The sequence below is a fragment of the Danio rerio genome, chromosome 15, assembly GCF_052040795.2.
Source record: "Danio rerio strain M-AB ecotype USA chromosome 15, GRCz13ab, whole genome shotgun sequence".
NCBI classification, from domain to species: domain Eukaryota; kingdom Metazoa; phylum Chordata; class Actinopteri; order Cypriniformes; family Danionidae; genus Danio; species Danio rerio.
In genome coordinates this window covers 27649003-27672878 of record NC_141035.1, presented here as the reverse complement: position 1 = coordinate 27672878, position 23876 = coordinate 27649003, and positions in this window count along the sequence as shown.

Below are 23876 nucleotides of genomic sequence, written 5' to 3'. Positions count from 1 at the left end.
ACTTACACTAAATTCTCAGCTTATGCTAGTTTTGTTGAATAAATTCAGCAAACAACGTAAATGAAATATGACAACAAGATGCTGCAGTGCCAGAAACTTGCATTATTGTCTGCTAAGTGAGCAAGGGGTCAATTTGACCAACGGGAAAGCTCCCGATCATCGATATATGTGTATATATCTCAGGCTCTGGATGGATAGTCCTTCACTGCACCTTGGTCCCGCCTTCATTTCAAAGGAGCGCTACCCTATACTAAAATGGCCGCTCTATTGACGCATTCTTTCCAAAAGACAACAACAGGGTAGGTGAAATCTGATGTAAATATCTATGGCCTTAAAGGGACTTTGGCTCTACTCAAGAAAAAACCTACATAACCTACATCATGGATGACCTGAGGCTGAGGAAAGTAACAATTTTTGGGTGAGATATTTTATTAAGTCCTGAGGTTACTCACGTTTGGCATTGTCTATGTTTCTGTTTTGTTATTCTGCTTCATTGTGTTCTTAATTTTGGTTTACCTTTGTTGCAGTGTTTGTTTTATGATAAAATACACAGACTACAAGATTCACCCTGCTCTTCCCCAGTTACATCCTAAGTTCTTATATTGATGTTCATTGCCTTATTTTAGTGAGCCGTCTTCATATTAATCTTGAACTCAGCTTGAGAAAAAGTGAAAAGTATAGAATTGCTCCATATTTCCAATTAAAGAAGGACATTTAAAGCCACAAAAACATTAATTATTCAAACTTTGGTGCGTTCCAATTTTGCCCTTTCTGTTTGCGCAATTTGTAGGCTAATGTACATGCATCTATCGAGAGGGTTTTGTGCTTCAGTTGCCAGTGTTTCCCAGAACACTAATAAATTTCAATGAAACAATTGTAAATCTGCCTGCTGTCGTGTTGGTTGTTGGTGTGCCTTGTTCATTCATGTAAGCCTGAAGATCTCAGCAGAGATTGCTGGGAATTGGCTCTATAACATGCTCCTATATGTGGTTTATAGTGCATTAGGTGCCGCTTGCTTTCCATTATGACAGCATGAGTTACTGCCAGCAGCGCTCATGCAATTACTGCCATGATCGAATGTGCTCTCCTCCTGCCACATAGAGCCCCCTGAGTGGAACAAAACAAGCTATCGAGTTATCATCTGTCTGGCAGAAGGGTCCTGTATCACTAATTACACATAATGTTCTTTTCAGTTGTGATTAAAATAAAAGCAAAACAAAAAACAGACTTGTTTTTCTCAGAGGAAGCACATGTAAAGTATGTTTCTGCCTCTGTCCATCACTAAATGGTTGGTATTTATTCCCAGATATGGCAGTATCAGATTTCATGTATTCTGTATGGCAGTATTCCTTTTTGTAATAGTTGCTGCTGCATTAAAGTCTGTATGAAAGCCACATTTACAATTATTATTTTGCTAGTGTTAATCTTTAGGTGGAAAAAAGAATCTTCAATCAAAGTCTGACCATTTGCTTCCTTGTTTGGAGTGGCGATCCTTCTTTGTTGAGGTCACTTTGATGGCTTCAGAAAATATTCTTAAAGAGGAAGTCCACTACGATATCATATTTTAAATTTAGGTTAATATGTAATGTAGATGTTTGAACATTAACATATTATATGTTAAATATAACTGATCTTCAGTAAATACAAAGAGAAAATATTCTGGAGGAGCAAAATGCAGTGACAGAGCTTTGGCCATACAAAACCCGTAACAGAAAAAAAGCACAAAGCCTCAGTTTTACCCTTTTTATGTTTACTTTTTAAATTAATTTAATTTATAGTGACCTCATTTATTGAAGCAGTTTTCTATTTTTTTACTCACGTTTCAAGTATAACCCATCATTAAAATTGTGCGCATGAAAAGTGAATAGGATGCTGTAGAAAAGCAGATGGTCTTCTGTGCTAATGAGTCCTAACACAATTCACCTGTTACTATCTGCGAGATGATTGGCGGATTAAATAGAAAACCTATTAGAAACCTGGTGAGAGTGCTTTGACACCTATGATGTCATATTTGGATCCTGTTTTAAATATAGAAGTTTCCTATCATGTATTACTGAAGGATCTAGTTTTACGTGTGAGGCCTACAAAATGAAAAGCAGAGGCTTACCATCTCATTTTCAGACAGATGAGCAGATTAAGTGGACAAAGGGTATTGTGCCATTGAGGTGAGAGTTACAATGAGAGCGTGATGTACTGAACTGAAAAATCTTAAAAGTGGGCTACTACGTGTACTGTACACCATGTTAAATAGTGGTGTTTACACTGGGGATGTGTTCGCGGGGGATATTTTTAGAGAGTCTCCTCGCCGTCAGATGGGGGGGGGGGGGGGGGGGGACTTTAAAGTGACGTCATTTTCTCTGTGCAGAAGGCCATGGAGATGAATGATAAGATTGGCTTTTCAGGAGGCCTCATAACCTTTAGCTTAAGTGGAGTAGTTTTCTTTTACAACACTGGGAAAAGAATGAACTTTGGAAGAATAATATGTTAAACTAAGGTTTTGATTTTTTTTAGATTAAGGATTCATGTGATTCATAGCATTTTTGAATCATATATGTTGACATAAAGCATTAAAAAGTTTGGGGTTGCTAATTGTATTTGCTTGTGAAGAAGTTTCTTACACACCATATTGTAGGTGCATTTATTTTGATCAAAAATGCATTAAAGGGGACCTATTATGCAAAAAATAACTTTTATAAGGGGTTTAAGCACAGCTGTGTGGCAATAGTGTGTGAATGTAGCCCACCTCTAATAGTAAAAATTAAACAATTAAATTTTTTAAAATCAAACTTGATAAAAACAGTCTGCAGAAACACTTTAATTAACCCCCTCCCTTTGTACATGTTATTAGAGGGGGGAAGCCCAGTCATTAGTGACAATGATAATGCCAGCAACTAAGAGGGATTATAAATGTGGAATTTTAAGATGCAAAAATGAACACCAGAGTTTCCATAGACTGCCTTCTTTTGAGGCACTTATTTAGTCATTTCCATTTTTTTACAGAGATAACGCTAGTCCTGTTTTGAATATGCCACTTTACTGATGCATAGGCGTTTGGAGATTCGCCTTCTTGATCATAGGGGAAGGAGCATAATCTCATTTGAATTTAAAGCGTTTTTGAGCTGAAACTAGAGACATGAGTCTAGACACTTATTTTAAATCTTGCAGTAGAATTGCAAAATATTATTGCAATTTAAATAACTTTTTATTTTATTTTAAGATATTATTTAAATGCAATGAATTTCTGTGACGGCAAAGGTATTTGTTTAGTCAATCTGAAGGTATGTTACATAGCTTTGGCTACAGATTTTACAGTAATTTAAAAAAAAATTATTATTATTATTTTTTTTTAAAGATTTTAAACTCCATCTGATCCATATAGTGATTTTATTTACTGTTGAAAACATAATGGAATCCTTGCGATATGAAATAAACACAGGTCAATACTTGTTAATTTTTGACAAATTTGGCAAAATTAATGCAGATTATCTTGTGTTTTTCTGTAGTTTCTCCTCCAGTTTCAGCATCTCTGGCTGCTTTTTTTTTTGTATAAAATGATTGCAGAGAAATTTATGTGAAAATTCTGAACAAAGACAAAAAAAGACACCTGACCAGTCAAATGGTGTATCGCTACACTTTACATATGTCATCTAACTGAGCTCAGAAAATAAGGGAAACCATAAACTAGAATTTGAATTTTATCTTATGGGATGGGTTGCAATTTACCTCTGCGGGCCACACAGGTATAAGTTTGCATATGAAAAACGTTACATAAATGTTTTCTATTAGAAGACATACTTCTATATGTATATATACATATATTTTACCAAACCCACTGTACTTAACTATTGGTCTCATGTGTCCCTCCTGTTCTTAGTTTAACACTTTTTTTTACCCATATTTGTAATTCTGATCAAATTCAAGTCCAACGGGTAATTTATTGTCAGCGATATTACTAGTAAAACTCAGCACAAATCTGTACTTCAAATTTCTACCGGAAATAGTTGACCATTCTTGTAAGTTTTGACTACTCATTTCAACATGCAAATTCTATTTTCAGATACTATTTAGGATTAGAACTGGGACGCTTGCATTATAAAAAGGGGTCCTTCTTAGGTCTTTGACTTTGAAAATCCTCTGCTATATATCAAATAATAGGTATACATGCATTTGAAATAGAGATTTGGGTTCAGTTGTAATGTAATTGAAATTAAGTTGTCAATCAATATTTTTTTCAATATCAATAATTTTCTTATTACTCTACATCTATGTGAAGTAATTTCGAGAGGATCATGTTCTTATCATTGATCACGGTTGGTCCTGCATCAGCCAATACATGATTTGCTAATCAGATGATTACTAAGTCACCATAGATAACCAAAGTTCCACACCACAGTCATCTTTGTTTTGAAGAATCCCCCCTTTCACCCCTACTCTTATCCTTTCCTAGATTGAGCGGCATGGTGGTACAGTGGTTAGCACTGTTGTCTCACAGAAAGCATCATTGGTTCTAGTCCTTACCAAGCTACTAAACGTTTCTTGCTCACGTATGTTTCCCCCGGTTTTCTCTCACCATCCAAAAACATGCGACTCAAGTTAATTAACTAATCCAAATCAGCCCCATAGACGTGCTTCAAGTAAGTGGTTATCTCTTCTTAGCAATCCCTAATTGGTAATTAGCAACAAACAGCAGGGGAGTTCATCGAGATCTACCTGACCTCAAACTCCCCTCTAGTCTTGCAAACGGAAGGAAGCCCTGGGCTCAAAGATCTTATGAGCTCAAGGCTTTCTCCCAGGACAGTATGCCAAACACGCTTTATAACCAATCCTCAGCTAAGTGTGAACTATAATATGAATCGAATCTTGAGCTTGTGAATCAGAATCAAATAAGGAAGCTGGGGAGAATACAAAGAAACAGAACTAAACCAACCCTGACAGTATTCACTGAACACTTTAATGTTTGCCTTGTGTGAGTTTTACAAGGGCTTAACAGAGAGGAAAAGCCTTACCCTGAGTGACTGTGTTTCTTTTGGCTTGTCATCAGATATAGGGCATCATATGACTCTCGGGACAGACATCCCAGATCAGACTCAATCTCAGTTACACGGGAAATTCATGCAGCACAACATGTATAAAAGTCAAATCCCACAAAATTAATCGAGAAAACAAATAAATCACTTCTTAACAGCACAGGATAAATTCAGCGCTGAAGAAATTATGTGGGAGGCACATGCAGATTTACGTCAATCCAAAAACCCCTCATGAGAGCCTTTTATTATTTAACATTTTTTTCTTTCATTTGTGTGTCACTGAGGCTCAAGGCCGGACGTACAGTATACGCAAATTCTTGACTGCACAGAGAAATCATGTATTTGTCAGAGGAGAACCGACAGCTCACATGTTCACTTGCACGTCCGGATGAGTGAGATAAACCAATGCAAAGTATATAGGACTAGGTTTTTCTGTTGTTTGTGGTTGTGATTCGATCTCGGTCATTGTGTTGTGGAAAGAATGAGGAGAGGATGTGTTATTCATTCTGTCACAGCGACAGCAGCACGGGATACTGAATCATCCTCCCTATAAGCCAAAGCTTCCATGCTTTCATTCTTTTGGCTTTGATAGATTCAAGTCCGAGAGCGCCTGTGATATTTTCACCACTGTAATAATTCCCTATCAAGCAGAGAGAGAGAGACAGAGAGAGAGAGAGAGAGAGTGAGAGAGAGAGAGAGAGAGAGAGAGAGAGAGAGAGAGAGAGAGAGAGAGAGAGAGAGAGCAGAGAGAGAGCAGAGAAGGAGTTTTTTTTTTTTTTTGTGGCTGAGAACAGCTGACCCGGTAGAATGTGCTTATACAGTTTAGCTCACATAAAGGTTTTTAATTCTGCATATGTAGTTGAGAAAGATGGATCATTAAATTAAATCCACCATTATTTTATACACTGTAATTTTTTTAAGCCAGTACAACACACACACAAAAATCATCCTTGATTTCCTTTTGCTTTTTTTCTTGTTCACTCAATTTTTTAAAAGATCAGCTGCACTGACCTAAAATTATTTGTCAATAATACAAAAAACATTTAGTTAGGTTAACATTAGATTATTAGTTTTCTGGAGAGCTGAACTATTCTATAACAAAACTTTTAAGTTGTGCCAACTGAACATTTTTTGTCTGCAGAACTGGAATACCTGAAGTTGAGCGAACAACAACAACAACAAAAAAACCTAATGCCTATTTCCTTTCATTTTTTTTCTCATGTACTCAACTTTTGGAAAACATCAGTTGCACTGACCTAAAATATCTGAAGTTGAGTGAACGAAAAACTCTTTTGGAAGTTGGTGAAATAATACATTGTAAGAACAAACAAACAGTTCAATTGAAAAAAAAAAACTAAAACAGAGACAAAATGTTAACAAAACATTTCTTTGACACAGAATTAGAAACAGGACAGGAGACAAAACAACAATAACGGTAAACAAGACATGGATCAAAACTAGGCAGGACAAACTGGGAAAAATGCTTTGTTATGCTTCACAGGGAAAAACAAGACTCAGCATAGAGTCTGTGTGAATGAGGTGTCTTTATAGTCCTAGTAATCAGTCCATCAGCAGCTTTCAGCTGTGTGTGTAATCAGAAACTGGTTCCATTTGAACTAGTTTGAGCATTTGATTTGTCATGTAATTATTAAAGTATTTTACTTTACTTGTTCATAAATATTAAATATTAAATACATTTGATTTCTCCTTTGAGAATGCATTTTGATTTAATATTTGATCATTTGATTTATCATTTGGGTAGTTGTTTTGATACATTCGAATTTTCATTTTAAATTTGTTTGTAAAAAATTCCATAAATTTAAATAGCAGTTAAATACAAATTAACAGTCCACATGCACTGTTTTTTTTTTGTAGAACGAAAATGTGAGATGAAAATTCAATTAAAAGTCTTTCTTCAGCTGTAAAAAAGATAAATTACAAATGAATAATAATTTTAAATTACTTTAGCAATGTTGCTTTAGTAATAATAATGACATTAATGTTATTATTGGTGTCACTTTTCTTTTTGTCACTGTTGTTAGGGTTAGAAATACTTCAGTCAACTTAAAGTAACAAGTTGGCAGAAGCTTTTTTTGGGTAAACTTGCAAAGCTTTGCTTTCAAAACTAATCTTTTTACCTTACTGAAGAAAATTTTGATTTAGGTTAAGTTATAACTTGCCTAATTGCCCTAATTAACCTACATAACTTAGTAAAGCCTTTAAACTGCACTTTAAGCTGAATACTAGTGTCTTGAAAAATATCTAGTAAAATGTTATGTACTGTCATTGTGGCAAACATAAAAGAAATCAGTTGTTAGAAATTAGTTATTAAATCTATTATATTTATTGGGGAAATTGGGGAACTGTACATGAAAAGTATATAAAATTGGTACGAATACTTTAATATTTAAAATATTTTTTATAAAAATAAAATGTCCAAATATCCAAATTTTTTGCACCAGCATTCAGCATACATGATGTATTATATACAAAAAGACTCAACATTTTAAACATCATTTCCTTAAACATTATTTCCACTTTGATCTTCCCCTATAGACCTCACATACCCAAACCCGCTCTGATAAACTCTGAATGTGCAGGTTATGATGAAAGAGGTCTTGTTTAAAGAGCAGAGTTTCCATAAGCCAGCTAGACGGCAGTATTTATTTGAGGTTGTGGAGTTGAGCACACATGCACACACAATCAGTCACAGCTCATTTCAGCTCCCTTTATCAGTCTGCACACATTTTATAACTGATGCTGAAGCACAGACACATTTGTTCCAGTTTCCACACAGAGAAAAAGATCTCTTGACACAACAGAATTTCTGAGACCCCGCAAAAGTTTCCAAAACACACTCTGAGGCAGTGAAAACAGACACGTGATGAGCCTCGGGTTCAAATCCTCTTGTGTTAAGTCAGCTTTAATTGCCTCTCGCTGCACTGTTTTCTGCTTTTCGGAATGACTGTAGGGTTGATCTGAGGTATCCCACAATGCATTTACAAAGAGATCTTTTTACGGGAGGATCAAAGTAAGACTTGAACATTTGTTTTTAGTTTCACAGTGTGTTTGGGTTGTTCGGTAACTCTCGCGTGTGCTTCATTGAGACAAACAACCTTGAGAGCAGCGTTTCAGGACTCTGCTTTGGTGAAATACAATCCTCGACAACACTGCAGGGAACGGGTAGTTTGCTGGAACATGTACTTCAGGATGACAGCAAGCCCAGAAATTTGGCAGAGTGGTCTGGCTGAGTAATTGTTGACAAATTTTGAGTTGAAAGAATCTTTAGATATCATCTGCTGTGCTTCTGTTTACGTATATACAAGAACACCATTTTTTTGTCAACTTTTTTGAACTGTTTGTCAATGTATAAAATATGAACGGTGTCCTTACTAGACATGGAATGATAACACAGGTGATTTGTTTGTAAACTCCAAAGTGTGACACTGTGATTGGATGTGATGCCATTAATGGATCCTTTTTACAAGACGCTGATGGTGCATTTAGCAGTCATCAGCATTTTAATCGCAATTTTAATACTAAAATTGAAAGCATTTAAATCTGAATTTATTCAAAAATATATTTATAAAGCTATACATTGTATTAAATCATCTTTGCATCAAATTGCAAAAAATAATTTTCACTCATGCGATCTCTTTCTAATGCAACATCTGTGGGTGGGACAATAAATTTGACTTTGTTCTTTTTTCTGGCTGCCGTCATTCAGTCATGTTATCACAGCAAATAGCAAATGTTCATTTAAATCCAAGTACGGTGGCTGAGAGAATAAAACTTGCTGCAATTTAAGAAAACATGTGCAATTACAAAAAACGACAGCAAATTGAGAAAATATTTTCATCAGTTTGACAGCATATATGCTGCAAACCCCCACAATGCAAATACATTTTCAAAAAACATGATGCATTTTTACACAACAGAAGCACATTAATATGCATACTTTGGCACTGAAGCTAACACAACAAAAAACAAGGTCAAGAATCTTGGTGTGACTCTGGAGTCAGATCTGAGTTCCAATAGTCATGTGAAAGCAGTTAGTAAATCAGCATACTATTATCTCAAAAACATTAGAGTCATCAAGAATTAGATGCTTTGTTTCCATTGAGGACTTAGAGAAACTTGTTTATGCTTTTGAATGTGGTAAAATCTGAAAAGTTGGTAAAAATCAGGGGGCTTTTCTTGTTCTGGATTGCTTTTCACTGTCGGTTGGGTTTAGGGAAGTGGGTGGGCAGGTCAATCTATGCTTTTGAAAACACTATTGGTTGGGTTTAGGTTAGAGGTCTGCAGCTGTACCGCAGGAGCTGCGGGATCCAACCAGATATCTTGCGGTGCGGAATAAATTTCCGAATTAATCACAGGAGCGGTCGGTAACTGATGTATTTTGAATGGGAGCGGGCAGTCTAACAATATTGCACCCGACTACCAAGTGAGCGAGCGTGTATGTATGCACACAAATGTATGTGTGTGAATGAGTGAGCGTGATGCTGCATTTAGGTTTTTTTGTGGCTGTCCATGTGTGTGTGTGTGAATAAGAGGGATATTGGCGCTGTGTGTGTTAATGAGAGAGAGCGTAATGCTGTCTGTGTCACTTGCTTGGTGCTGTGTGTCTATGTGTGTGTGTGTGTGTGTGTGTGTGTATACAGACAGCTTGTTATAGGCTGTCTGGACTCTGTATAGCTGGGTGGTTTTCGGTTATGGTGGTTTTTACATATTTGGTACTCTCCAGAAATGTATACAGGGCTATGTTTTCAGAATGAGCCTGGATTGAAGTTTACAGAAAATTTATTAAGTGAAATCCTAAAATTGACAGTAACCATTCTGCTATTTGACTGTTTGCGTCACTTATTAGTGAACTATGGCTTTGTCTTGCAAATTTGGAACTTCTGCACAAGAGCGCCCACTATTCTTTGGAGAAAATTTACTACTGTTCATAGAGCCGTGCGTTCCTGACATCATGTGCATGAGAACTGCAGGTTGGTTTGATTTCGATTCATCCATACAACACCATTGCAATCAATTATTTTGTTTTAAGTGTAGCAAAAGAGCAACTGAATACATCTACATCATTCTTTCTCCCACTTCTTGCTTCTCTCCTTCCTTTTATATCTTTTAGTTCACTTGTCCTGAATCACAACAAACAGTTAGATTTTAAGCTTCTTCATTCACTATTTTCCTGCCTCACAGCACACAAAGACCACTGACAGGAAATAAGCACATTGCAGTTTTGTTGTGAGGTGAAGCATAGCAACAGAAAACAAACTGGATTTCTTTCTGCGATGATGATTGTTGGGTTTTGGTTTTGCATTGGTTTCTTTTTCATCTTCTTCTCTTGCAGGCGTGTGGTTGTATAGTCCCAGTGAGGGGTGTTTGGTCTCTGGAGGAGAGCCGCTCTAATGAGACTTGAACTGTGGTGTTTCTGCTTCATGGCCCAACAGACGCAGTCATCACTCTGGTGTGTATTAATCTTTTCCTCATGGGGAGAAGAGTGTGTCATCAGTCGTACAGTGCTACCATATTATCTAAATAACACATTTTCACACTTGCTCAAAAAAACATGCAACCCATTTCATGCAAGACAAGCTGATGAAATGACACATTTTAATTAGCTGTGAAAATACATTGTTTCTAAGTCTCTAAAATGAGGCTATTTTCTTTTGGGGATTTAATTTGATGCTATTTCCGATGCAGGTTTGTCATTAAAATGTGAATCATTTCAAAGTGTGTAGATGCAGTGATATAAATCAGTGGTTCCTAAAGTAGTGGACAGTATATGACAGGGGGTCGCTTGGAGATTTCCAAAAGTCAAATAAATTTGATTAAACTATTATAATTACCATATTTTAACCATAACCCACAGAAGATAAAAATAGTAGTTTTAATAGTAAAAAACAACGACATGCAAATGAAAAGCCATCATCCTTTAAATATATATATATTTTTTATCATAGGATTGGTGTTATTATGTTAGATTAGCAACACAGCAGTAGCGGCAGCTGCAGCAGATTGGTTTTACAGCACCAGGTTAAACTTTCTGACACCTTTATGGCAATCAAATACATTCAAAATAAATACAGGCCACAACTGAACATTGAGGATGATCTCTAAGTGGCGGTCTATAAAAAATTAAACAGACTCGTGCTGAAAACATTGTGTCCACCTGTCTCCCTAGGTGAGGTTAACATTAAATTAAACAAATTAAACAACTATAAATTAATATGATTGTTAGACTGTTGCACTTTTTTGGGTTGTCAATATGCTTGTGTTTATTTAGGGCTATTGTTGTGTGCACGACGTTTGTATATTTATAACCACCTCCGAGGGATTTGGAGGTTGCGAGTCACAGGTATTGTTATATTAGGGGTCACAAGCTGAAAAGTTTGATGATATACATGTGATATAGATAACAAAATATCATTGATAACTGCTAAATATGAGATATGTAAATAAATTATAGGTAATTATATTAAAAATTGTATTTAATGGTATTTATTATCAATAAACCATCACCTCACAACAAGACGGTCGCTGGTTCGATTCCCGGCTGGACCATTTGGCATTTCAGTAAGGAGTTTGTTGTTCTCCCAGTGTTTGCATGGGTTTCCTCCAGGTGCTCCAGTTTTCCCCCACAGTTCAAACACATGTGCTATATGTGAATTGGGTAAACAAAATTGGCTGTTGTGTATGAGTGTGTGTGAGAATGCAACAGTGTATGGGTGTTTCCCAGTACTAGGTTGTGATTGGAAAGGCAAACATAAAACATACTGTATGCTGGAACAGTTGGCGGTTCATTTCACTGTGGCAACCTTTTGTAAATAAGGGACTAAATAAGGATAATACAGATAGTGCGCTGGGTCTCATTTTTCTTCATAACTGTTAAAATTATTTCACTAAGTTGTATTATTATATGCATATATACACTTATTACATTAAATATTTATTTAATACTTCATCATTACAATAAATTATAATTATAATAAAATTTACTGTTTCTGAGGAGTGGATCTTGTTTTGTTTATTGAAATAAAACTGTAAAGATGCTATGACCACTCACATGTAAAATCAAAATCAATAAAAACTTAATCACAAAAAAATAAGTACAGTTTCATTTAACTAAATTTATATGGCAAAATCCTAACTATAGAACTTAAGATCTTAAAATCTTCTCATTACATTTCCATAAACGCAACACACTGAGGTTTTTATAATGCGATAATCTAGCTAGCATTAAATGTCCCCTTCCAGTTCAAAGACATTCACTTGAATAATGAAGTATAGTTCTAGATAAGTAGCCTACTTTGCCTTACTTAAGGACACTTGTTGCAAGCACTTCTGTACTTCTGCTCAATTTGAATCTTGCACTTAACTCTACATCTCTGTTTGAACTCAAGTATAGTATTATGTACTTCATTGATTGCTAGTCAGTCACATACAGTGAGTGTGACTCCAGACTCCATGACATTTGACTGTTTGAATCCCCCATGAATGGCAGGCTGTGAAAACATCCGCTCTGCTTTTACTGTTGCTAAATGCCTCTGGTTGCCATGGAGACATGAACCACAGTACCTTTAACACCATCTGCTGCAGTTCCTCTGCTACAGCAGTAAAGTCACCCTCAATAGGAACTTACTTTGTATCATAAAAAAAACAACAACTATATCCTGCATTGCTTTGGATCCTGTTCACTAAAGCTCAGGCAGAATGTACAGAAGCGAATGATGGCCATTAGATTCTGTGCACGTCTATCACTGGAGAAATTAAATGTGAAACTGGATGAATACTGAAACTGATGCCTGCAGATGTTAGTCTGATCTGTATCTGCACATGGGATTATGCAACTGCATTAATGAGTAAGCAAACTAATGCACAGCACAACATTACACAGTCTTGCCTTCATTGCAGCTGAGTAGTTTTTTTTAAGTGCCTGCACTGTCCTAATTTAAAGGATCCTTGTTTAGTTTCGCAGTTCTCCTTAAATATGTTTTGCCACAATATTTCTTGCAATGTCTGAAATATGGTCTGTTAATTCAAATATTCAAACATGTGAAGGGCACAAGTCTGGAATGGGGCTATGAAGAACATGTCAGAAACCAAACCTTTATAAAGGTCTGATGTATTGACGTTAATACAACAGTTTTGTCTGGTTCTCGAATCTGATTGGCTGATAGCAGTGCAATATTATGCAACTCGTACAGCCTTCTGTATTACTCCGCCCACATAGAGTGACACCAGATGAATGAACTAACTACAGTTGGACAAATATTGCAGCTGTTGAACAACAGAGTGTACTTTGAGGATTTTATGTGAGAATTGTTTAGATTGCAACCATGCAGTTTATTTATGAGGACAGTGCCTATTTTAAATATTCATAATTTTGGAGATACAGTGTGTTGGCATCCATCAGTGTGTTTGTCATCAGTGTGTTTGTCATCACTTTAGACATTACGCTAGGGAATCATTCAAACACTAGCTCTAAAATGATGTTGGTTAAGTCGCAGTGGTTTCTGCTGTTCTGACGTTAGCTGCAGATGAATGGTGGAAGAAAGTAGTTCCTCTAACAAAAGGGTTTTAAACTCTCCGTGCTTGGTTTTCTTTTTTATATAGGATTATGCCATTGAACTGTTGTATAAACGCAATATCACACGAGTAGCAGTGCGGTATGAATGTATATCATCACTGGTGGGACTCTAAGGCAACGCACGCTTCCCACCAGAGCTGATATACAGCCATATCGCACTGCTACTCCTGTGACATTGCTCATATGTGACATATGATACATGATATAAGTATGAGTAATAACATGTATATAACATTATACAGTAAAGTTCAACATATATCTATTTCATTGTTACTCATCGCCTTCTGTAGTTTTTAATAAACCATGGTCAATCCAAGCTCAAAGACATCTTGTTAATTTCTTGTGACAAACATGCCAAGAAGCAAAAACTGTACGCTGTATCTGACCGTTCACGTGTCATGTCCACACTAGTGATGTTCTGTGCTGAGGCCACAGAGAGTGAGTGGAGTAACTTTCAGCAAAGACCATATTGAGGCTTGTATCATTTTAGAGTAATGACATCATTTAATGACATCAACAAAGCCTCGTTTTGGCCTGACTGATTTGGGAATCATTCCGAATCTTGGCGCGACATGAGTTACACATTAACTGCCCTCTGCTCATTTAAACTCAGAAATTATTTCTTTTGTAAACCATTTCAATTGTAAATGGCATCATGCTTCATTAGGCTTCATTACTTTTCTACACTTCAAGAGTTCACAATTAGCTGGTGATTGGTAATAAAGCTTGTTTGGCATGCTGTCCCGGGAGAGAGCACTAAGCTCGAAAAATTCTTATGACCCTGGGCTCTCTCCTGTTTGCAACGCGAGATTGAGCTCATGTAGATCTCTAGAACTCCCACGCTTATTGTAGCTAATGATAATTTGATATATTATAGAAAAATACTGTAGGCTGAGAACTTGACTATGGTGCCAATTTGGTTTAGTCAATTTACTTATGACGCATGTCTTTGGACAGTGGGAGGAAACAGGGGAAATCCACGCAAGCACGAGGAAAACATACAAACTCCACAAAGAAACGTTGAATGGCCTAGTAGAGATTAGAGCCAGGGATGTTTTTGCTGAGAGGTAACAGTGCTAACCACTGGGCCGCCGTGCTGCCCGATCTAGGAATAAAAAGGAGGGAGGAATTCTTCAAGCAGAAGATGATTGTCGTATGAAGACTGTGGTTATTTACATTGACTTGGAAATCATCTGATTGGAGAATCACGTGATGGCAAATGAGGGTCTAGCCTTGGTCAATCATAAGCACGTGATCCTTTAAAATTGAGTTAATAAATAAATGATATGTGTAAATTGTGTACAGTTCACCTCAAAAATTATATCAGCTGTTTACTTAAACTACTTATGTCAAATGAGCTGGGGGAACATTTTTATGTTCAATCCACTTAAATTTGTAAAACAAACTGATAAATGAACTTAACTTTCTTCATGTTGTCCCAACACAAATCGATTACGTGGAATCCAGCATATTACACAGTCTTTCTGCCTGTCTACGTTTGAAATAATGAAATTGAGTTTGCAAAAGTTGCAATATGTGAACGACTTTCATCTTCGAGGAAGAATAAGGTCAGTTGCAACAACTCATTTCAAGCAGATCAGAATGTCTTCCTCCTTTTAGGAGACAAAACCTCCGTTTATTAATCACTTGGAGACCTTTTACATTCACAGACAGCACACTGCATGAAAGGTTATATCTGAAAAGCATATTGGGGTATATATAAAAACAGGAAGTGCATGAGAAAGGAGGCTGAAAAGGATGTGGTCAAGTGCTGAAATGCCTCACACGCGGCAGTGAGATGCTCAAATTTATACCTTCATCCAGAGCTTGATACCATTGCAAAGTGTTTTCAAACCAATCACATCGGGCCTGTCCCTGCCATAAGCAGACCTTTGCTTTCACAGACAGTTTAATGAGATCTGGCGGCGTCTCTGCTTTCCAAACATTTCTGCAACCTTCACTCAGAACAAGCGAGCAGTGGCTCTGAATGGATGTCTCTGCTTATCATCTGGAGCTGTTTATTTACATTCCTCTACAGTCTGATCCTTGACGTCACGGTGCTCACAATCAGAGCAGGAACAACCCGACGAAGACGACAGAAGTGTATCCAATCTCTTCTCGTAATTCATGAGCTTCTTCAGCTCGTCCTAACATGTGTAAACAGCTGTAGCGTGTTGGCCGTGTGATATATGAGTGGAGGAATGAAGATAACTCTTTGTTTACTGTAATGGTGGTGCTTAGACACTTTTGCTGGTAATTGGCTGATTTATGCATGCAGGTTGTATATTAGGAAGGTTAGTAGGTTTAGTTTTCCACCGTGATCATGAAGTGCATCTATTTATCAATGTGGCATGTCAGTATGAACCACCTGTTATGAGTATTTACTGTGTTTCTTAGGTTTTATATCAATTCCACTGTACTGTTTTATTATTTAGGATATGCATTATGTGAGTCATAATCATATTATTTAAGTTTTTATGTGTAAACTGTACAAAATGGCTGTGATTTTTAACTGTAAAAGCTGCAAACATGCTACATTAAAAGTCTGGTTAACAGTAAGTTTCCTTAATATATATGGTGGAAAACTGTGAATTGACTTTCACAGAATTCCCCGAATGACACTTTTGTTTTCTGTTGACATTACTATAGTTCTGTGGTGTACTTTAATGCCTTACTTTGCATTGCTTTAGTGTCATGTGTGTGACCATGATGATGTTTAGCTGTGCGAATGACACTGAGCACCTTAAAAATATTATGTTTCTCTACTTGTGGATATTAATATTATGTTTCTCTGCTCTGTTTGTAATGAGAGTTGGTTTATTATATGACCGTCTCATCACTTCCTGCTTTTTGGTGTAGATGTTAGCATTTTAAAACATTGGTGAGGTGTTTTAACACAATACCATTAATAAAAAACTGTAGATTATGTACTGTATTGCAACAGTAAAATTATGCTATGACTTTTACTGTAAATTTTACAAAAATTGTAATTAATTATTGTATTTTTAAAATTCTTTATTTACTACTATAGAAGCAAGTTTCAGCTACAGGATAAAATAGGTATATTTTCTGACTTTATCTCAGAAATGTAATGTTGATTCTTGAGCCCAGAGAGGTCGACGATGCTTCTGGACACTGTTAACATAGGACTTTCTTTCGGCACAGTACAGTTTTAAAAGAAGCGATATGTTCTATATTGCCGTTAACGTTTCGCGTCTACACTAGTGATGTTACACTCTGTACTGAGGCATCACAGAGGGTGTGAAGAAAACTCAGAAACTTTCAGCAAAGACCATATTGAGGCTTGTATTATTTTAGAGTAATGACATCATTGAATGACATTGACACAGCCTCGTTTTGGCCTGACTGATTTAGGAATCATTCCGAATCTTGGTGCGACATGAGTTACACAAGCACATTAACTGCCCTCTGTTCATTTAAGCCCAGAAATGAACTCTTTTGTAAACCACTTAAATTTTAAACCGCATCAATGCTTCATCTCGGCCTCACTTTTCTAAACGTGTGGAGTACGGTTCACCCAAAAAATTCCATTTGCTGGAAAAATTCCATTTTCATTTTATATATATATATATATATATATATATATATATATATACATATATATACACAGTTGAAGTCAGAATTATTAGTCCCCTTTGAATTTGTTTTTCTTTTTTGAACATTTTTCCAAATACTGTCTAACAGAGCAAGGACATACTCACAGTATGTCTAATAGTATTTTTTTCTTCTGGAGAACGTCTTATTTGTTTTATTTTGGTTAGAATAAAAGTCGTTTTTAATTTTTTAAACACCATTTTAAGGACAAAATTATTAGACCCTTTAAGGTAATTTTTTTCCGACTGTCTACAGAACAAACCACCGTTATACAATAACTTGCCTAATTTCCCTAACCTGCTTAGTTAACCTATTTAACCTAGTTAAGCCTTTGAATGTCACTTTAAGCATAAGTATGTAGGTGTCTTGAAATATATCTAGTCAAATATTATTTACTGTCATCATGGCAAAGATAAAATAAATCAGTTATTAGAAATGAGTTAATAAAACTATTATGTTTAAAAATGTGTTGAAAAAAATCTTCTCTCCGTTAAACAGAAATTGGGGGAAAAATAAACAGGGGGGTTAATAATTCAGGGGGGCTAATAATAATAATATATAATATAATAATAATAATAATACTAATAATAATAATATATATATATATATATATATATATATGGAACAACTTAATATGTTCAATACACTACATTTGTAAAAAAAAAAAAAGTAATCAATTCACTTCTAAACACATTTTGGACACTGTTAACATAGGGCTTTCTTTTGGCACAGTACAGTTTTACAGCATTTGTGGATGTTATGACTTTGAGGAACATTGTTTTTAAACATTACAATAATTGTATCACATATTTGTTGGGAAACTGGAGGTCCTCAGCCCATGTTAGACCTTTCTTGCATGCTGCTTTTGTACCAAATCATAATTACAATCACCTGTTGACATCACCTGTTTCAAACTACATCATTATTTAATCAATGTACCTGATTACCAGCCCTAAATTGCTCCTGTCTCCAATTTCTTTGGAATGTGTTGCAGGTCTGAATTTCAGGAAAGGATATGTATTTACAAATCAAATGACGTTGAGCAGACAAAACATGAAATATTTTGTGTTCATATTGTCTGCAATGAAATCCAAGTCAAAGAAAATTTGTAAATCACTACTTTTTTTTTTTTTTTTTGCGTTTTCATACTGTCCTAACTTTTTCTGATTTGGGGTTATACTACTGTATATAACATAATTGTAACATATATTAAATTGTGCAACTATATTAAGCTAAAACTATATATTTTTAAATGTATTCCATGGTGTTTCTATAAACATTCCCAATACATTTCACATTCTTTATTTTCCAAAATGTTTAATTAAGCAAAATACCTCTTTAATTAAAGTGGTACTGCTTGTTAAACCCTAACAGAAACTCCCCCTTTCCCTCTGTAAGCGCTCTTTCATGTTGTCAAAGCACTGCGCACTAAAGCAAACATTTCTCTTGACTCGCTATGTGTTTTAATTTCACATTAGTTTAAAGAGGAAGGATTGAATGTTTCCTCAGTTCAGGTTGAGCTCGCTGTGGATTAAATCTGCATGACTTTGCTGAACGATCAGCTGCCTGTGCAGGAGATTTCTCATTTATAATGTATGTGGTGGTTCTTGCTCTATAATTCAAGCCATTATGTAGGCTTAGATTCAATTTTAGTATTTCGGCTGGAATCAGCACTCAGGGGAAGGGGCCAGATATAGACGAGCCCTTCCCAGCAGCAGGAGTGGGAAAGAAAAAAAAGCATTGGTAAAGAAGGCTTTCATCACATTTATAAGGTCCAGGGAATGCAGGTGTGTGTTATCGCAATCATAGGAGATATGGATCATAAAGCAGGTGGTGTGGGCACAGAGGAGAGAATGTGATACCGTTGGCCTTCTACAAAGTGATCAGACAGCTGGATTTGTGCCCTGAAGGTCACTGCTGCTGAAAAACCTTTCCCCCATTTGTCACTTTAGATCCTTTGTTTTCTCACTGTCCACCCAAGGCAATCAGAGGCGGTGGTTCTTTTTCAAAGATTATTCTGAGGCACTTCCTGCATAGCTAAAAGGACGCTTTCATTGTCACTGAATCCTGTGTGGGTGTGACACTTGTGGAAAACTTCTATAATAAAGCTGCATTCCCAAAATACAATGTTTTTGTGCATCCTGCATGATACCCTTGAGGGACTGTATATCGGTGGTTATTAACTGGTTTCGTTTTTCATTGTTTTTCATACAAAAAGTATATTATATTGTCCTTAAACACAAGTGGCTGTGATTACTGTAAAGTGTGCACATCTAAAAAAAAACATGAACTTAGCATGAGTTATTAAAATAATAGCAACACAGAAAAACATTGACATCTCATCAAAATAAAAATAAAAACCTGTCAGCCAAACAGAATCCACTGAAATTCAAAGAGTTTGTGCATTTAAAGGTATAGTTCACCAAAAATTTACATTTGCACACTATTTACTCACAATGTTTTAGCTCAGATACTTGCAGACTTCTATGAGTTAGTTTCTTCTCTTAAACAAAAAATAAGATACTTTGAAGAAAGCTAAAAACCTGTAACCATTGACTTTCATAGTAGGAAAAACAAATACCTTGGAAGTCAATGGTTACAAGGTTTACAACATTTTTCTAAATATATTAATTTGTGTTTAACAGAAGTAACTAACTCATAAAGTTTTGAAACAAGTGAAGGGTGAGTAAATGTTGGCATAATTTTCATTTTTGGGTGAACTATTTCTTTAATGTGGCAGACAACACAACTGCAGATGAAGAATATAAACATCGACAGCAATTAGAAACCACTGGACTTAAAATGGCAATGAACACAACATAGAATGAGATGGAGAATTATAGTATAATGATGTGGATGCTAAAACATGGTCAGCAGCAATACTCAGGTAGGCTGTGGCGTTGACACAATGCTCAATTGGTACTAATGGGCCCAAAGTGTACTAAGAAAATATCCCCCACACCATTACAGCACCACCACCAGCCGGAATCATTGATACAAGGCAGGATGGTTCATGCTTTCAAGATGTTGATGCCAAATTCTTCATTTTTCCAAATTCTCCAAAACCACAATTCTCTGTAAACCCAAGAGATGGTTGTGCATGAAAATCCCAGTAGATCAGCAGATTCTGAAATACTCTGTCACCAACAACCATGCCACATTCAGAGTCACTTAAATCATCTTCCCCATTCTGATGCTCGATTTGAAATACAGCCATGTGATTGGCTGATTAGAAATTTGCATTAGCGAGCAGTTGGCCAGGTGTACCTAATAAAGTGGCCGGTGAGTGTATATTACAACTGCAAAGTAAATTTATGTCAATATTGTTTGGACACACTTCAAACTATCTTAAACATTTTCTCCAGCTATAAGACTGTAAGACTGTTGTCTCTTAAATATAAACTGAAGGAGATATTGTACAGCAGTAATCCAGCAGCTCCCCGCACGTGCATCTCGACCCAATCTATCCTTCTCACAACAATCCACTACACAATACAGTTTAATCACCAATCCATATTTGTTCTGTTCCACTGAAAAGCAGCAATCACGCTGGAGTGAGCAAGTTAAATGCAACAGATTTTCCTGCGTGTAGAAATCCAGCTTAAGCCCTAAAGTCAAACAAACAAAGCTTATGTCACATGGTTTGTGTAATCTTGATGCCCCGTTTGCAGCACTATATATAAAATTGTGCTGGCATCAGTGTCACTATTTTGGTGTCTATTCTGTAGGCTTGAAAGACACCCTGAGAACAATAGTCCAAGTGGTGCCAGCAGTCTCTGACTAGGCAACACACCCAGCTGGAATTGGTCCACATATATACGTAGACTTTGTTCATTGCATTACAACCCTTCAGTCATTCAGCCATAATGCAGTTAGAAAAAAACAGAAAAAAAATGCATCTGCTGGTTTTTTTTTTCAAGATCAGACTGCATTTGAACACATCCAATAGTATATATGAAACTCGAATATAAGGTTATTTTGTGGCTACTCAATGAGTTTTAAAGCAGTTGACTTTTTCTATAAAGCCAGTCTACAAAAATGTATATCACAATTAAAACTACAGTGGACTATACTTCATTTTCATCTCAGCACATCAGAAGGTTTTGCAAAGATGTACAAGTATTTGTATTCTTTTGTGCACTTTCATAAAGCTTAAAGAAATTTTTATGATCATAATAATTATGATTAAGGTGCACTTTCAGCCTTAGTGTTTATCTTTTTCTTTTAAGTGCCATTGGTAATTAATTTGACTAATTTTTTTACTTCAGCCGTTGAGTGTTTGCCTTCAGCGTTTGATGGCACAGCATTTGTTTTTGATTTGTGAAGTGGAGCAGTTTATTTTGGCACTTGATTTTTTTGTGACTGTATTAATGTTGCATTTGATATATTGCTATTGTTTTATTTTTTAGATGTTAATCTATAAAGCATTTCAACGCTGGCTAAAAGTGCTGTATAAAAATCAAGCCCAGCTGTTGGGTTAAAAAATATATTTAATATATATTTAAATATATACTTAAATACCCTAAGGATGGCTTTAGTAACTAAGTAATGTGCTTTTATATAGAGCAATAATCGTGTATGGCCATACACCCAAATCGCTTCACAATCATGAGGGGGACGGGTCTCTCCACACCACCACCAATGTGCAGAATCTACTTGGATGATGCAACGGCAGTCACAGGACAACAGCGCCAGTGCGCTCACCACACACCAGCTATTGGTGGAGTGGTAAGACAGTGGAGGGAATTTGTCCAGGACACACGGTTACACGACTACTCTTTACAAGAAGTGCCATAGGGTTTTCAATGAACACAAGACCTTGGATTAATATCTTATCCAAAAGACGGCGCTCACTGATAGTGTAGTGTCCCCTTCACTATGTTGGGGCATTAGGATTCACACAGACCTCAGGTTGAGCACCCCCTTACTAACACCACTTCCAACAGCAACCTAGTTTTCCTGTCTGGTCTCTCATCCTTGTACTGACCAGGCTCAGCCCTGCTTAACTTCAGTGAATAACCTGTCTTGAGCTACAGGGTGATATGGCCATGGCTTTGTCCGTGTTTTATTATTCATGATGCATTGGAAAGATTTTGTAGAAAAACATTTCTCTCAGGAATTGTTCAAATAATTGGTACATTTTTAGAGGAAAGCCTAAAAAACAAGTAATACAATACAAATACAAACAATTTAAACATTTAAGTCAATTTTTGTTTTCATTTTAGCCAGGGCATCCATAAAGATTTTAATTTTGTTTATAAATACACTAAGTAGTGGTGGTGTGTTGAAATATGAATAAAATATTTGGCTATTACAATGATAATATTTATTAAACCGTGCAAAACAGAACAATCTTTAGTAATTCCATATTGTACATTTTGTAATGTGAAAGTCAAACCTTCAGCAACCACATTCTTGCACTTTTTTCCAAAATGATTAAACGGAGCTGCAAGTAAAAAATGTTCAGTATCTTAAATTAAGTGTTTACTTAAATGAGTGAGAGTGGTGCGGTGGCACAGTGCGTAGCGCTGTCGCCTTACAGCAAGAAGGTCGCTGGTTGGAACCTCGGCTGGGCCAGTTGGCATTTCTGTGTGGTTTGCATTTTCTCCCCATGTTGGCGTGGGTTTTCTCCAGGTGTTCTGGTTTCCCACAGTCCAAAGGCATGTGCTATAGTTGAATTGGGTAAGCTAAACTGTCCGTAATGTATGTGAATGAGGGTGTATGGGTGTTTTCCAGTGATGGGTTGCAGCCGGAAGAGCATCCACTGCACAAAACATATGCTGGATAAGTTGGCAGTTTATTCCTCTGTGGCGGCCCCTTATTAATAAAGGGACTAAGCCGAAAAGAAAATGAATGAATGGTTGAATTTTCCAAATTTAAATGTAAAAAACTAATAGAAGGGTGTAAATCATTTCATGTTTTAAATTCTTTTGCCTTGGGGAAAATTGGAAATAAAATAAGTCCTTTTAAAATGTTTAACAGTATTTTTATCCAATGAATGCAATCATTTTTTCTTAATACTAGACAGGGGAAGCAAGATTGCAAAATATCTTATATGATTATTATTGCAAAGTTTATTATTTATTTCATACTCAAAAATATACGATTTATTTATTTTTTATTGCATAACAAGAACAATAGCATACAAAACAATTACTAAATAACTTTTAGGGTTTCTATATAATGCTTAAAATCAATTTTAAACAAAAGAATATTAGGCTTATCATTGGACCATTTTTGTATGATAAGGCATATATGCCTTAGTTAATTGTACGACACTGGTCACGTGATGTCAACATATGGCGTTGCCCATGAGGTGACAACCCGCTTCATGTGGGATGAAGCACTTTTAAAAGACTTTACATTATTAAACAAAATGTCCAATTATATTAATAAAAAGTGCTGATCATTTTTAATTAATAAACCCTTACAAAGAATTTTATGGGGAACTTCAAACTACGCCCAGTTTACTTTTCATACTAATGATTCACACATTTCCTCTTTCTGTAATGAACAACATCTGTTCAGACACATGTGGTTTAAGGAAAGATTATAAGACCATTCCGATTTATTACAGCATCCGCCTAAATGTATGTTGCAGATGAATAATCTTGTGGAGAGGGCGTTCCTTCTCTATAACA